This window comes from Arachis ipaensis, chromosome B03 (assembly GCF_000816755.2).
Source record: "Arachis ipaensis cultivar K30076 chromosome B03, Araip1.1, whole genome shotgun sequence".
NCBI classification, from domain to species: Eukaryota; Viridiplantae; Streptophyta; class Magnoliopsida; order Fabales; family Fabaceae; genus Arachis; species Arachis ipaensis.
The window spans coordinates 50,140,832-50,156,067 of record NC_029787.2 but is presented as its reverse complement, the minus strand read 5'-3'; positions in this window follow the sequence as shown (position 1 = coordinate 50,156,067).

The following is a 15,236-nucleotide window of genomic DNA, read 5'->3' as shown; positions in this document are numbered from 1 at the left end:
GATCAACCTAAATTTTCCACCTAACCTAAGACAATCCATGTAAAACATACAAAACCTAACTATCCAATAACCATGTTTTTCACATATTTATGCATCCCAATTTTGAGTATAGTGTATATGCATTGCTATCACCATTTACTTCGGGGCATTTTGTCCCCTTTTTATTATTTGCTCTTTTTTTCTTTTTTTTTTCATTTTTCTTTTCTTTTTATTTTTCTTATTTTTTTTCAATGCATACGATTAAGATATTGAATGCATGGCCATGTCCTCAACATTTTTTCACATTTTCAAAGAAAATCTAACATACTTAATTCCCAAACTAAATCTTGCCAAACCCAACTTCCCCACACTTAAATCATGAGCACTCTCACTAGTCTAAGCTAACCAAGGATTCAAATTAAGGACATTATTGTTTTTCGCTTAGAGTTAGTGATGAGTTAAAGTAAAGAACAATTGGGGTTAAAAAGGCTCAACATTGGTTTGCAAAGGATAATACAAAGGTTAAGGCCATATGAGTATGTAAGCTATAATGAAACAAGGGCCTCAATCATATAAGTGTATGCATACATCAAACCATGGATATATAGAATCAAGCAAGACAAAGATCACAATTTTAGAGAGAACATCACACACTAAAACAGAATATTGGTTGATAAAATACGACCAATCAAATAGGCTCAAAATCTCACTGGTTTTGTGTGTTCGAGCTCTAAACCATGTTCCAAATTAAATTCTTCAAACAATTTCAAAATGTTTTAATTCAAATTAGTGAAATGCTATAAAATAGTTTCTTGGAAAAGAAGTTCATCACTTCAACCAAGTAGTGCTAGAAGAACATGCACAAAATCAAACAAACATGCAATCAAACATGCAAATACAACAACTAATTTAACAAAAAAAAAATTAAATATTGGTGTTGAGACAGGAAAGTAACTAACCCACGGAAGTCAGTCTCGACCTCCCCACACTTAAAGATTGCACCGTCCTCGGTGCATGCTAAAATGTGCAAGTAGACAGGTGGCTACAACTGATACTTTTCTCCAAAAGATGGTGCACAGGAACTTGTTTGTCCACCCCAAGTAGAAGTTTTCCGTTTCCCTTCTTGGTGGCCATCCTGAAAGAAGAGAAATAGGAAGAAAAATAACCCACAAGCAAAGATATTAAAAGAAATAAGATATGGGTGTGCTAATGCCAAGTAATAATGATGTTCTCAACTACATGGTAGCTACAACATGCAAGTGACAAAACAGTAGAAGCAAATGACATATCAATAGTGCAAAAATTGCAACAATGGGGGAGAGAGAGTGGGTCATGAAAGACAGTATAAGTGCATATTAATGCAAATAGAATACAGGTGTCATAAAAAATTAGCATAATTAGGCTAACATAATTAGGCTCTTGTTCCGCTTGGCTAACATAATTAGGATCATATTGCAACCCAACACTCTCTAAAAACTACTCAATTGTGCCTTGCACCCCACTTGGGCTCCAATTCTTGAATTATTTTTCTTGAAGAACCTTGGATTCACTTGGTAACCAATACTCCTTTCTCCACCATATATCAACCTAAGAAGGACCTTAAGTTGGTAATCCATCTCTAAGATAGCATATTGATGGGGGCCAATGAAGTTCATAGGTGAAATTGCCACCTACTCAATGTGCTCTTAGAATGGAATTGCTTCTCTAGATTCTTGCAAGAGGACCTCTACTTATTGGTTGTCAACTCCTTCCTCACCAACCTCTTTCTCCTCTTTCTTCCTCTTGTTGCAATTCATGCTTTAACTCTTCTTCTTTCCCTTGTGGCTCCATGTTCTCCTCTTCACTACACTCTTTAGTCGATCCTTCACATTCTTCAAGAGGAGTGCCTTGATCGGATGGGCGTAGAAGGACTAAACGGTTCACCGTTCGGCTATGGTAGTCACGAATTGCCCTTGTGTTCTTCGAAATTCTTTTTGCTCTTGGAGAAAAGCTTGAAGCTCTTGTTCTTCTTTGGACACAGGTTGGAGAACTCCATAATTAGATAAGAGGAAAGGCTCATTGGGTGGGATAAAGGTTGTATATGTTGGAGGTAGTTCATATTGATGAGTATCTTGAGGTGGTATGTAAGAAGGTGGATGGTGGTGGTGGTGTGGTGTTTGAAAATGTAGTGATTGCGGATTATGTTGGAAGTATGGATCATAGGTATATGGTGGTGGAGGTACACAATCAAAGTGAAACCCACCATATCCTTGGTTTGGGTATGCACATTGGGGAAGGTTTGGCTCATTGTAATAAGGAGGAGGTTGCTCCTTCCTCAATTGAATTCCCTATTCTATGATGCAATTCAAATTTGAAGTTATCAAGCCCTACAAAATAATCACAACCATACTCCTAACCGAGAGGTTGATAGCTCATAAAGAAAATAGGAAAATAGACATCAATCAAAAGAAACAAAATTCTAATTACTAACAAAAGCAAACAAACAACCCAAAAAGTATCTATTTACACTATTCACATATTCACAACAACCAAAATTATAGCACTCATTGCACTTGCTCCCTGGCAACGGCGCCAAATACTTGACGAATGGGATTTGCGGCGGTTTAGAATTTTTTAAAACAAGAATCACTTCGTCGGTAGCATAGTCCAAACTGGGAATTAAATTCCATCAATCAAAGTTTAATTTCAAATAAAAATAACCGAGAGTAATTAAACCTCGGGTCGTCTTCCCTAAGAACTAGTGACCAAGAGCGCACAATTTTAGTTGTGAAAATCAAGGGGTTTTCAATGATGAAGCAAATGATTAAAGGAATAAAAGAACAATCAAAATTCCAATTAATAAACTAATAAAGGAATTAAAGAACTATCTATGTAATATGGACAAGTAAAGCTTTAAAATGATTGAAGTGCGGATCAAAACATAAATGGAAGTCTTGACTTGGGATGAGTTATGAAATCCCTTCCTTGTCATAACCACAACTATGATAATTATGATGGATTAATCTCACCTAGTCAACCCTTAATATCGAAGAGTAAGTCAAGTGAGCATAATTGTTATTAATCCACAAATCCTAGCTAACTTACTAATTACCTTAGTAAAAAGCTAGCGTTACAAGCGCACAATTTTGGTTGTGAGAATCAGGGGGTTTCAATGGTTGAAGCAAACAATTAAGAAATAAAAGAACAATCAAAATTGTAATTAATAAACTAATAAATGAATAAAAGAACTATTTATGTAATATAGACAAGTAATGCTTTAAAGTGAGAGAAATATGGTTCAAAACATAAATGGAACCTTGACTTGGGATGAGTTATGGAATTTCTTCCTTGTCATAACCACAACTATAATAATTATGATGGATTAATCTCACCTAGTCAACCCTTAATATCGAAGAGTAAGTCAAGTGAGCATAATTGTTATTAATCCACAAATCCTAGCTAACTTACTAATTACCTTAGTAAAAAGCTAGCGTTAGTGGAAATAATAAGAACTAACAACCCAAGAATTATCACTAAATGTCAGACATTATGACTCTAGTATTTCATATACTTATTTTGCCAAGTCAAGGAATGAAAATCTACCTCATAATCAAAATTGGCATTTCATCAAACACATGGTAGGCATAATCATAAAACATTACAAAATTAGAAAACTACTTGAAACTATGAACAACCAAAAAACAAAATCAACAATGGAAACTCAACAAACATATAAAAACCACTAAACATCAAATTCATCAATTAAAACTCAAAATTGCAAAAGCATATATGTATTGAAAAAGTGACTTAAAATATAAGTGTAGAACAAGTAGTGTAATAAAAGAGAAAATTAAAAAATACTTACAATAGAAATAGCTAGAATCCAAGATCAAAGTTAGAAAATGAAAAATTGTAGTATAAACCCTAACTAAACCCTAAGAAAATTGAGAGAAAAACTAAGAGAAACTATCCTAAAAACTACCCTAAAACTGCCCTAAGTTTGTTGTGTAGTGTATGGTATGAGTGTGTGTTGCTAGCCTTTCCCTTATATGCTTCAGCACTTCAGAAATGGGCCTGAAAAACCCCCAAATTTGTGAGCCACGTGACTTTTTAATGAAGTCACGTGCAGGGACTTGTGCGTACGCATAGGGTGTTGTGCATACGCACACTTGGCTGTGTGCTTCGTCTTTGTTTTCTTCATGTTTTCTCCTAATTGCATGCTTCTCTTCCACTCTTATTAAGTCATTCTTACCTATTACACCTGAAATCACTCATCAAATACATCAAGGCATCGAATGGAATGAAAGTAGAATAAAATTGATTAAATTAAGCACAAAATAGCATGTTTTCACAATTAGACACAATTTAGAGAGAAAACACAAAAGTATGCTATTTAGATGAATAAATATGGGTTTGTTTGATGAAATCCACTCAAATCAATCCAAAATTTATTGTCAAATATGGACTCATCAATAGTTCTTAAAAAATCTCCATTCTCGAGGTTTGACAGATTTAGAAACAGATTCAGAGGGAGTTATGTCAAAGTTGTTGTTGTTTCCAAGATGGTCAATAGTTGCAGAAGATAAAATAGAAATGTCTCCTACAAAATTGTCTATCACAGTAGTCTCAGGAGTAGCTTGCTATGATTATGAGTTTTCATGATTTTGGGCTTCAATTCTGGTATTCTCAGCATGAATACCTACATCATCATCTTCACAAATACTTGAAACAGAGTTAACATCACAAAAAGTAACATGTATATAGTTTTTTCAACAATTCTAGAGTCTTTGTGATACACTTTGTAGGGAGTAACCAATAAAAATACATTGATAAGTCTTTGGATCAAATTTTTTCAAATTATCTTTTGTATTCAAAATGAAGCATTTGCATCCAAAAACATGAAAGTATTTAAGATTGTGAAGAGTTCCGTTCTAAAGCTCATAAGGAGTTTTCTTCAAAAATTTCCTAATAATGATTCTATTCACGACATAGCATGTTGTATTAATAGCTTCGGCCCAAAAAAAATTTTGGTATATCACTTTCACAAAGCATTGCTCTTGACACTTCTTAAAGGCTTCCATTTCTTCTTTTCACAACACCATTTTGTTGAGGTATTCTTGGACAAGAAAAATGATGTGAGATACCAAATTTATCACAAAAGAATTCAAAATCTTAATTTTCAAATTCTTTTTCATGATCATTAATAGAAGTAATTTTTAAATATTTTTTATTTTGAACCTTTTTGCTAAAAGTTTCGAAGGCTAAAAAAGCATCATTCTTATGAGCAAGAAAGAAAACTCAACTAAATCTAGTAAAGTCATCAACAATAACTAAGTCGTAGTGACTAGTAGGACCGAAAAGATCAATATGTAGCAACTCTTTTGACTTAAAAGAGCTTTTAGTTTATTTTTCCATTTGACAAGCATCACAAGTATGTTAAACTCCATTTTAGCATTCTAAATTGTGTTAAAAAGTATGGAGTTTATCAATTATCTTACACAATTTCAACTCAATTAATTGAGTTTTTTTAATCTTGCTTCCAATAAAGTTGTGTGTTAAAATAATGCTTTTTGTGCTCCTAATCATTAAATTCTTAATCTCTTTTTATGCCATTTGACGACGTGATCAATTTTATTTAACTATTTCAGAGTTTAGGTACATCAATGGCCTGTAAAAATCGAAAAGTATAGAGCAAAAAAAATGAATTCGAGAAGCAATTTGGAAGTGGAGCTTGTGGTGCACGGAATTGCAATCACACTTTTCACAACTCCGCACAACTAACCAGCAAGTGCACTGGGTCGTCCAAGTAATAAAATCTTTCACGAGTAAGGGTCGATCCCACGGAGATTGTCGGCTTGAAGCAAGCTATGGTCACTTTATAAATCTTAGTCAGGCGGATTCAAATGGTTATGAGGTTTTGATAATTAAAACATAAAATAAAATAAAGATACTTAAGTAATTCATTGGTGGGAGTTTCAGATAAGCGTTTGGAGATACTTTGTTGCTTCTGAACCTTTACTTTCCTATTGTCTTCATCCAACCATACGTGCTCCCTTCCATGGCAAGCTATATGATCCTCTCGGATGAAAAATATCAGGTACGATTTCTGCACGGCTAATCAACTGTCGGATTTCTCGTCTCGGATGAAAAATACCAGGTACAGCTACCGTACGGCTAATCATCTATCGGTTCTGACTAGCGTCAGAATAAGATCTCTCTATCCTTTTTCACACTGCCACTGCGCCCAACATTCACCAGTTTGAAACTCGTCATAGTCATCCCTTCCCTGATCCTTCTCGGAATACCACAGACAAGGTTTAGACTTTCCGGATCTCAGGATTGCTGTCAATTGGTTCTAGCCTATACCACGAAGGTTCTAATCTCACGGATTTGGATGCTCTGTTCTCAGGAGAGGAGATGTAAATCATGGATTAGAGACCCAAGAGAATATACTTCGGCTGTCGTCTAATGACTACGTTGAACATCATGTAGACCACTTGTGGTTGTCAGGCACGCGGATCTTGGCTAAGCGAGTAACGAAGATAGTGGGTGATTGTCATGGGTCACCCTTTCATTCTGACTTAACTGAATTAAGTACGAGAGTATATCTTGGAGAAGAAGTAAGCGTGAATTGAAAGAAAAAACAATAGTACTTGCATTAGTTCATGAAGAACAGTAGAGCTACGCACCTTAATCTATGAGGTGTAGAAACTCCACCGTAGAAAATACATAAGAGAAAAAGGTCTAGGCATGGCCGTGTGGCCAGCCTCCAAATGTAACATAAAAGTCCCAAGTGTTGATAAAAGATGATCAAAGATGCAAATACAGTAGTAAAAAGTGCTATTTATACTAAACTAGTTACTAGGGTTTACAGAAAATAAGTAGCTAAGTACAGATAGTGCAGAAATCCACTTCCAGGGCCCACTTGGTATGTGCTTGGACTGAGAATTGAGCTTTACATATGCATAGGCCATTTCTAGAGTTAAACGCCAGCTTGGATGCCAGTTTGGACGTTTAACTCCAGTTTTGGTGCCAGTTCTGGCGTTTTACGCCAGAAAAGGGTCTCTGGCTGGTGTTTTACGCCAGTTTGGGCCATCAAATCTCAGGCAAAGTATGAACTATTATATATTTCTGGAAAGCTCAAGATGTCTAATTTCCAACGCAGTTGAGAGCACGCCAATTGGGCTTTTGTAGCTCCAAAAAATCCACTTCGAGTGCAGGAGGGTCAGAATCCAACAGCATCTGCAGTCCTTTCTCAGCCTCTGAATGAGACTTTTGCTCAGATCCCTCAATTTCAGCCAGAAAATACCTGAAATCACAAAAAAACACATAAACTCATAGTAAAGTCCAGAAATGTGATTTTTGCATAAAAACTAATAAAAATATAATAAAAAGTAGCTAAAACATACTAAAAACTATGTAAAAATAATGCCAAAAAGGGTATAAATTATCCGCTCATCAGCTTGCTGGCAGCTCGCGTGGGCAGTTTTTCGTGCGAGCAACCATTCCTTGCATGGGCTAGCTTTTCGCACAAGATTCTCACATGCACGAGCTTTTTCTACATGCGCAAAATGACTCCACGTGCTGGGTTTGATGAAATACGTGCATCCTCATTTTTGGGCTTTCTAGGGGCCCCCAATAGGTATTTCTGATGCTATTATGAAGCCAAGATGAAGGAGAAGGAGGCTACATTCATATATCTACCATTTTTACATTATCTGAGGTTTTGTTCATAGTTTTAGTGGAAGAAACTCCAACTTTTCTTTAGGTTTTCTAGGTTTCAATTCCATTTTGCTTATAATTTTATATTTTGATCTTGTTTAATTATAGTTTTGGCTTTTGTTTCCTTGTTTTTGCACTATAGTCCTCTTAGAATTTAGTGTTAGTTTGACTTTTCTTCATTTTGCTACTTATGAATTATGTGAATTCTTGGTTTATATATGAATTGGATGTTTTATATTTTATTCATGCTTATTTGAGTTATTATTGTTGAATTCTTATTATGGATTGTTATAGTTTTTTCTATTTCTTATTTGTGTTTGATGAAATGTTTATATATTGATTATGGGATAGATTTTCTCTTTCTTGGCTTAGGTTGAGGACTTTGGTGACCTTGAGTTATTAATTTCTAATATTGATTGGTAATTTAGAGTTCTTAGTTGATCTTATTTTCACTAATGCTAACCTTTTACTAAATTCAATTAGTAAGTTAGTTAAGATTTGTGAATTAAGACCAATTATGCCTGTAACACCCTACCACACAGAGCCTTATGCTTAAGTCATAAGACAGAGGTGGTGATTTATTACGACCTCTAAAAGTAAAATTTATATATATAATATAGTTGAAAAAGATTTATTCTAGGAGCCTTTGAAGAAAAGTTAAAATTGAAAGCGGTAAAATGAAAAGCGCAACACTCACGGCATGTAAACGATAAATAGAACAAGATAAGAGAAGCTAACATGGATATAACCAAAAGAGAGTTCCAAGGTACTAATATCAAAGCTCAAGACTCGGCTCGCAAAGATAAACCGGCCAGAGCACATAAGTGTATATACATATATATATAAGAGAACCCAAAAGACAAAGTACATATAACCAAAATAAAGCCCCAAAAGACATAGAGATCTTTGCTATCAGAAGCTTCCAGCATGCCTCAGCAAGGTGCCTCACGTCTTGCATCTGAAAACCACAAAATATGTATAGGGTGAGAACTAGAGGTTCTCAGCATGGTAACAGCACCCACATATCTAACATATAATGTCCTGGGAAAGTCGAAGGCAATCCTAGAACCTCCGTCATATAATTAAATCTTATAAACATAACTAAACCATAAAATAAAATAGGCAACTAGCTAAGGGTCTTCCGTCTATCTAATACTCCCCTTTCTAACTCCTCCAAACCTCCCAACCGCCACCGAAATCTGTTATTACAAACACAACTATTTCATGCAAGGAAATCACAAGTAGAAAGCATGTATAGTAGATAACAAGTAGCAAGTAGTCTATATGATCAATTAGGCATTCTAAATAAAACATACCAAACAAACACATAGATGCATATGATGCATGCCTATCCTGCGGCTGATGAGTCTCATCTGTCAGTTATAAAGCCAACCCGACAAGTCTTGGTAGCTAACCATTGGACTGTCCCTCTGTCGTGTATCCCCAACTCGAGTAATTCTCAATCATAAACACATAACACACACCTGTGTTATTCCACAGGGACAAAATCATCCAGAACTTTCACAGTGTCCGGCTGTTCCGAGGGTTACCTGAAACTGGAGGTCGATCTCGGAGGAGATCTTCTGTACTGGTCGGTGCTGATGTGTCCGGCTGGTGAGTGGCGGCTGGAGCTGTCGTGTCCGACTTGTTGATCTAGCTGCACTGCTGATCTTTCGTCACCAGAGGATGGGGGGTACCTGCAAGAGACTCCGATGCTTAAGTTAGCATGGGTATTAAGCAGGTTTTTAGTAGAATCAGAGTATGAGTTATACCTGGGTGCTCCAGTGTATTTATAATGGTGTAGAGTGACCTTTTTAGATAAGATAAGTTAGTTATCTTATCTTATCTTATCTTATCTTTGGGTGAGGTCAGCTTATCTTCAAGGGAACCGCCTTTATCTCTATAAGCTTGGATTGCCTTTGGATTTGGGTCGTGTTCCTCTATTTGGGTCCTTTACTGAGATTTTCCTGTCGATTTGGCCGAGCTCTTTGAGAAGAGGTCGGATAGCCTGACCTGAAGAGATCATTCGCTTTGTTACTGAACATCTCGGGTCGGGTAGCTCGACCCAGGGTGTGAACAGTGCCCCTGCTCGAGCTCGGTCTTTTTTTTTGAGGTCGAGTCCTAGTTCTTAAGACTTCGATCCTTCTCTGGTGAAGCCGAACTCGAGCATTTGTCAACTTCTTTTTTGTAGAATCTTCCTTTTTTTTGAATGTGGAACGTTTTCTTCTAAAAACGCGCGCTTTTATATTAGCGCCTTGTTCTTGGGAATGTGCGAGGGTTTAATACCTTCATTAATTGGTTTTAATTGTCCCGTTTCCCTTGGATTTTTATTTTGAACTTTACACACAGAAACTGTTTCTCTTCTTTTTGTTTTTCTCTGTAACTTCCCCCTTTACTCTCTCGCTTTCTGTTTTTGCCTAAATTTTGCATTTCTTGCGTTGCAGCGTCATTCGGCGATTTCTGGGTGATTCCATCTCCCCATCTTTAACCACCTTCAAAGCTTCCTCCTTTGTTCAGGTTGGTTTTTCTTTTTCTGCACTTCTTTCGTCATTTTGATAGAGCTTCAATTTTTCTCTTGAGGTCTGAATCTTTTCCTATCACTGTGCGCCTGCATTTTCACTGTTTGGGGATTTTCTCTTGCTTTTGAAATGGTCCTTTTGTTTTCTAGGGCTCATACTACTTGTTTGCTCGAAAAGATTGTTCCTTTTATCATGCTGATGGCTTTTGCTGATGACCTCTGTGAAAAGATAACGATTATTTCTTCGTGCTATTTTTCTTATTCTGGGGGATTTCATTTCTCTGAAAAAGGTGGCTTCTTTGATGACTTCTTCTTGATATGTTTTGTTATTTTGCTTGTTGATAATCTGAGACTGCGAATTTGGAAGGTAGCTATTTCGGTTTTGTTTAATTTGTAGCTTTCTGGGATGCTGCTTTTTTGAGAAAGGGGTTTTCTCTGCGAGCTTTAGTTTTGTAGTTTTTCTTGAATCCTTGTTCACTGACTGCCTCCAAAGGATGCCCCTGGGCCTTCTGTGTGGGTCCTGGAGCTTTCCTTTTGTTGTTTGTGCTGAGTCTGCAATCTGCTGTTTTATTTTTGCTGCCTGAGTTATCTGTCTGATCTTGAGTAATCGTAGTAATTCGTCTTTTCTTTGGTTGTAGGACTAGTTGGCCATGTCTTCTTGCAAAAATATTGTAGAAATGTCTTCTAAAGTTCCTGAGGGGATGTCCGATTGGTTGGACTCCCTTGTCTTAATGTGTGTTTCTGTGGTGGATGCTGAGTTTTGTGTAGAGCTGAGAAAACATCATAGGGTTTGTGGTAGCGGTGCCCAGGAGAGGGATTATGAGCTTGTAGTGCCTGATTCTGATGAGAGGGTTTGTTTTCCAACCTCGGTCGAGGGGGAGCGTCCATTCTTCTATACCTGTGAATATTTCTTCAGCCAGTTGGACATTACCTTTCCTTTTACTACTTTTGAGACCGACTTGTTGTGGTCGTGTAACGTTGCCCCGTCCCAGCTTCATCCGAATTCTTGGGGTTTTGCAAAGATCTTTCAACTGCTTTGTCAAGAGTTAGGTGTCGTACCTTCTCAGGCTCTTTTCCTCTATCTTTTTGTTTCGGCCAAGCCCAGGGCTTCTTCCAAAAAGAAAGCTTCTTGGATTTCTTTTAGATCTGCCCAAGGACATAAAGTTTTTGCCATGTATGATGAGTCCTTTAAGGATTTTAAGAACTATTTCTTTAAAGTTTGAGCTGTTGAGGGGGCCCGCCCCTTTTTCCTTGATGAGAATCATGAGCCTGCTTTTCCACTATAATGGCAACAGAATGTGACAGTGTCTCGTTATACTTGGGAGATGCTTGACGAGGTTGAGCGGGCTTTTGTAATTGTTCTTGAAGATATATGGGGGGAACCTCCCCACCTTGATACCAAAAAGTTTTCGGGGGACCTGTCCCTGGTCCGAACTGTGTTGGGTACTGTCTGACTTGTTTTTAGCTTTGCTTCCTCTTTTTGTGATTGTAACCCATTACTGTGGTTGATTCTGTTTTTCAGAGATGTCTAAAAATAATAACTCCATGAAGGCCTTCAAAAAGGCAAGGAAGGCTGCTGCTGCTAAAAACATGTCGGTCAAGGTGGCAGGAGAGGGATCTTCTCAGGTTCAGGTGAAGCCACGTGTGCCGAGTTCACCTGGGCCGAAGAGGGTGATCCCTACTCCCCGGGTTCGTCTGGCTGACCCTCCACAAACTTCAGCTGCCGCTTCTGGCGCTCCTCCTTCGAAAAAGCAAAAAACATCTGAGCCATTTAACCTTGATGCCCCTGATTTTGATGCCATCGAGTTTGTCGACCATCAGATTGCCCCCTGTGGAGGTCTTTCAATGGATGATGTGTCCATTCTTCATCACCTGGAGTTCATAACTAGAAGCAGTGTGAAGATGGCTCATATGGGTGTGGCTCTTTTTCGAACTGCTTAGGGTATCCCGGTTCATGCTACAAAATCTTTCATGATGGGGCTAAGTCGGAGTTTGATAGAATAAAAGGTTTGAAGGAGGAGCTGGAGGTAAAGTTGGTGAAGGTGGAGAAAGAATTAGAGGGTGAAAAGGCTAGTTCTGTGGCCTTGGCGGCTTCTATGAAGTTGGCTGAAGACACAGCGCTGAGGCACAAGGATAGCTATGTTTCGGCCTACAGAGAGGTGGTGTGTCTCAGGGATGATTTGGAGACTGCCCGGGATGATTATTCCGTGCTCCAGGGTCACCTTGTGGGTAGCGTGACTGCTGCTTATGAGAATTTAAGGGAGCAGGTTCGGGTTCTGGCGCCCGAGCTCGACCTTACTCTCTTTAGTCTTGACAATGTTGTGAGGGACGGTAAGATTGTCCCTGACGACCCTGATGATGATGATGTTGAACCTCCTCCTGGGCCTGTTACCAAGGATTTTGTCGTGCCGACTTCTTCAGCTCCTTCAGCCGAAATTGAGTCAGAACCTGACTGTCAGATCTTGAACCGGGAGGATGGGACAGTGGATGTTGTGCCCCTCCAGACTCGGCCTCCTCCGCCCCATGTTGATGCAACTTCTGGGAAACCTCTGGATCCTCTTTAGTTATTCTCGATATATTTGCGTATGGCCCTATCTGTGGGCTTTTGAACTGTTTATTTTTTGTAAATGGTATTTTGCTGACTGTTGACACTCTCTTGGTTATTTGTTTAGCAACTTTCTTTTGAAAAAAAAAAAAGCAGTTTCCAAGCTTTTGGGGCTGATTTGGTGGCCTCTGAAGCTTGCTGTTATTGTAGCTACCAGTTTTTATATCATGTCTGTCTGCACTCGTCTTAGTACCTTTCTAGTTTTTGGGAGTGTTGGAACTTTTCGTTGTCTGACCTCTTTGGGTTGGCTTGGTTCTTTTGCCTGATGTCATTTCCATCAATTAGTTTTATTTGGACTTTGTTCAGGTCTTTGTTAGGAATTTTCTTTGTATAATGTTGAGGTCGCCGATTTCATTATGTCGGTTTTGTTCGAGCTGTTGTTGATAATCCTCTTTTTTGGACCCTTTTTTAGGTCTCTTTCAGGGATTAGTTTTGTAGCTTTATGTTTTGGACCGACTTCTTCGCGTCGGGTCCTTCTAAGTTATTTTGTAATCCTCTTTCTTGGACCTTGTTCAGGTCTCTTTCAGGGATTACTTTTATAACTTTTATGTTTTGGGCTGACTTCGTAATGTCGGGCCCTTCTAAGTTATTTTTGTAATCCTCTTTCTTGGACCTTGTTCAGGTCTCTTTCAGGAATTACTTTTATAACTTTTATGTTTTGGGCCGACTTCGTCATGCGGGCCCTTCTAAGTTATTTTTGTAATCCTCTTTCTTGGACTTTGTTCAGGTCTCTTTCAGGATTACTTTTATAACTTTTATGTTTTGGGCCGACTTCATCATGTCGGGCCCCTCTAAGTTATTTTTGTAATCCTCTTTCTTGGACCTTGTTCAGGTCTCTTTCAGGGATTACTTTTATAACTTTTATGTTTTGGGCCGACTTTGTCGTGTCGAGCCCTTCTAAGTTAAAGTAATCCTCTTTTATAGGGTTGGCCAGACCTCTTTCCAGGGTTTACTTATAACTTTGGTTGACTTGGTCTGACTTCTTAACGTCGGCCAATCTTTAAGTTATTATTTAGCAATCCATTAAGACCTCGTCAGGTCCTTTCTCTGGATCACTTTCGATAACTTCTTGCATTATTCGGTTTTCATCTTTGCCGATTTGTAGAAGGTGGGTTCAATCCTTGCTTAGTCGACCTTTAGATGAATTTGATTTTCATCTCTGCTGGTCTTTATCGTGATCGTGTAGTGAATTTTATTTTTCACTTTCTGCCGATCTATTGCTTTATAATTGTGCGATGAATGTTTCAGATTAATGCGTCTTGAAAACTTGTAGAACATCTAACATATTTTATTTAAAAGAAAATGCAAATATGTACATGTGGAGTTTTTATCCCTTTAAGTCGGATAATTTGTGGACCTCAACTTGGTGCCTTATTAAAAAACCTTTTCAGGGAAAAGAGTACACCCTATGCTGAGATCCTTTACCATTCCTAGCTATAGTACCTTCTTAGGTTGCAGGCAAGCCATGACCTGGGAAGCTCTCGCCCCTTGAGTTCGGACAGTCTGTAGTAGCCCTTCCCAAGTACTTCTATGACTCGGTAGGGTCCTTTCCAGTTTGCTGCTAGCTTTCCTTCTCCAGGTCGAGTTGTTCCGATATCATTTCGGATTAGGATGAGATCATTCTCCACGAAACCTCGTGGTACTACCTTTTGATTATATCTGGAAGCCATTCGACGTTTTAATGCTTCTTCCCTGATCCGAGCTCTCTCTTGGATTTCGGGAAGTAGGTCGAGCTCTTCCATTTGAAGTTGGGAGTTCGCTTCTTCATTGTAGTGGACTACTCTAGGCGACCCTTCCTCGATCTCTACTGGGATCATTGCCTCCGTTCCGTACGCTAATCGGAAGGGTGACTCCTTTGTGGTGGAATGTGGCGTTGTCCGATATGCCTATAGGACTTGTGGGAGCTCTTCAGCCCAAGCTCCCTTTGCGTCTTGTAATTTCCGTTTTAGCCCAGCCAATATGACTTTGTTGGCAGCTTCGGCTTGCCCATTGGCTTGGGGATGTTTTACGGAAGTGAACTGGTGTTTTATGTTCAAGTCGGCTACTAATTTTCTGAAGCCTGCATCTGTGAATTGGGTGCCATTGTCTGTGGTGATGGAGTATGGAACCCCGAACCTTGTGACAATGTTCCTATATAGGAATTTTCGACTTCTTTGAGCAGTGGCATTAGCTAGAGGTTCTACCTCGATCCACTTTGTGAAATAGTCTACCCCTACTATGAGGAATTTAACTTGTCCCGATCCCTGAGGAAAGGGTCCGAGAAGGTCGAGTCCCCATTTTGCGAATGGCCAAGGTGAGGTCATGCTGATGAGTTCCTCTGGCGGGGCGATGTAAAAATTGGCATGTTTTTGACATGGTGGACATGTCTTTATGAACTCTGTGGCCTCCTTTTGTAGAGTTGGCCAATAAAATCCTGCCCGAAGTACTTTTTTG